A 2,535-nucleotide genomic window follows, 5' to 3' on the forward strand; every position below is an offset into this window, starting at 1 on the left:
GAGCTTTTCTCTAATCCCTAAAAGATTTTAGGGTTACTTCTTCAGAGGGGGGAATGTTAGAGTAGCAAAAAGTCCCATTAAAAAAAAAGAAAGAGTACATGAAATTGTCAGAAAAAAAAATGATGGAGAGATATAGGAGGAGCTGGAGAGAAGGGAGTGGGCGTGGGTTTGATCAAAACACCTTATACGCTTGCATGAAATTCTCAAAAAAATTTTTTTAAGTTAAAAAAAATATGGAGAAACTAAAGTGTCATGTTTAAGGACCTAGGGGTTCTGAGGGCACTCCTGGAGGGGTTCTTGCTTCTTGTGTCCCCTGTGCAAAAAGTAAGGAGACACACAGTTACAGTAGAAGAAGCAAGAGTATATTAGGAAAAGACACACTTCCAAGGGAGGAAAGGGCGGGAGCAGGGAGAAAGTTTAGCAGCTCAGTGGCCCTGCTGCAGGAAGAGGCGGAGCTTTTACGTTACTTTGGCAGAAGCTTTTGGCTCATTTGTATTACACAGCTTTTTGGCACATGCTCTGTTACATGAAGCTCTACATACTTCATGTATCACATACCTCACCAGCATCCTAAATCCCCACGCAGGGTGTTGCCAGTGCTACACATTCTGGGCTTCTGTCAGTGCACCAGCTGGTTTGGGTTGATGTTGGCTAGGGGTTTCCAATCTTCCCCTTTGCCAACTTGTTTTATTCACATACTAGCTTTGTCAGCCTCCTGCAGGCCCTCTGGCCCTTACCAGCTGCTCTACTCTCTGGCCTCTTCAGGACTGATAAACACCTTTCGTGCAATGAATGCTTTGGGATCCACTGTAGCTTTTTCATTGACCTTTGAACTATACCTCCCAGTGTTTATTATTTTACCAGTTGCTCTCATGGAAGGAAAATAATTTTTTTTTAAAATGCCCTTGCCAACCCTGAAAACTTTTCCATAGAACAACAAGAAAATAGTTTTATTATGGGCAAGCATTAAGCCAGAATGCAATGCTCACCATCAAGAAATGCTCACCTGTAAAGAAACCACAAAGATAAAAGCTTCTTAAGGTGAGAATAAGAGATATAATTAATTCTGAAACTGGCAAGGTAGTCAGGGAAGGAGATGCCAACCACACTCAGCTGAGTTCCAATTACTTTCACTTTCATCTAAAATCTCCCACTTCCACATTCTTGTACAGAGAGAGAGAGAGAGAGAGAGAGAGAGAGAGAGAGAGAGAGAGAGAGGCAGGCTCCCTCTGGAAGGAATTTCAGATTTTCCACCTTTTTATTACCCAACCAACTTCCTATTTTTATATCAGTCAACCAACCAGCAACATATATCTTTCCGTGTCCAATTTAAAGGGGGAAAGGGGAGCCCAGGCCTGATCCACCTCCTACCCTATAGAATATAAAAACCCAGGCTCCCCAGACCTGCACCACCGGTTAACTCTCCTGGCCTGCTCCCCTATCCTCAGGCCTCTCAGGGTGGGTCCATCGCAGAGCCCCCCGCGCCTTGACTCCCCCGGCCTCATTCGCCCTTCCATCTCCCCCACTGTTCTCTGCTCCTGGTTTGGGCCCTGCGCCATTCCTGGTCTTGGGTCCCCAGACACCTGGGGAACCAGTGCTGCTTCCTGATCCTTTTCACCCAAGCCAGCTTGGTGCCTCCCTTGGGCTCCAGGAGCACTGCTTCGCCTGGACCTGGCCCCGCCCTCACCTCTCCCTGCTTCCCCGGACCTGCACCACAGGCTAACTCTCCTGGCCTGCTCCCCTATCCTCAGGCCTCTCAGGGTGGGTCCATCACGTAGCCCCCCGTGCCTTCCCTCCCCCGGCCTCATTCGCCCTTCCATCTCCCCAGCTGTTCTCTGCTCCTGGTTTGGGCCCTGCGCCATTCCTGGTTTGGGTCCCCAGACACCTGGGGAACCGGTGCTGCTTCCTGATCCTTTTCACCCAAGCCAGCTTGGTGCCTCCCTTGGGCTCCAGGAGCACTGCTTCGGGGGACCTGGCCCCGCCCTCACCTCTCCCTGCTTCCCTGGACCTGCACCACCGGCTAATTCTCCTGGCCCGCTCCCCTGCCATCAGGCCTCTCTTGGGGTAAGTCTATCGCGCAGCCCTCCACACCTTGACTCCCCCAGCCGTGTTTACCCTTCCATCTCCCCTGCTGTTCTCTACTCCTAGCTTGGGCCCTGCGCCATTCCTAGTCTTGGGTCCCCAGACACCTGGGGAACCAATACTGCTTCCTGATCTTTTTCACCCAGACCAACTTAGTGCCTTCCTTGGGCCCTAGGAGCACTGCTTCTGGATCTGGCCCCACCCTCACCTCCCTCTACTTCCCTGGTCCTGAAACACCTGCCAGCCTCTTTCTGGGGCTGACAACCTCTTTCTGGGGCTCCGAGGCTTACCTTTCCTCTCCCTCATCCTTTGCATCCAGAACAACCCAGCTACTCAATCCACTCCCTGGGAAATCTTGGGGCTTCTTCCCACCCCATCTGCCTTTGCATCCCTGCATGGGCCACGGCCAGGATCTCAGGTCAGTCCAACACCCAAGTTCCTGAGGCCAAAATC

The sequence above is a fragment of the Nannospalax galili genome, unplaced genomic scaffold (genome assembly GCF_000622305.1).
Source record: "Nannospalax galili isolate Female #2095 unplaced genomic scaffold, S.galili_v1.0 scaffold252, whole genome shotgun sequence".
NCBI lineage: Eukaryota > Metazoa > Chordata > Mammalia > Rodentia > Spalacidae > Nannospalax > Nannospalax galili.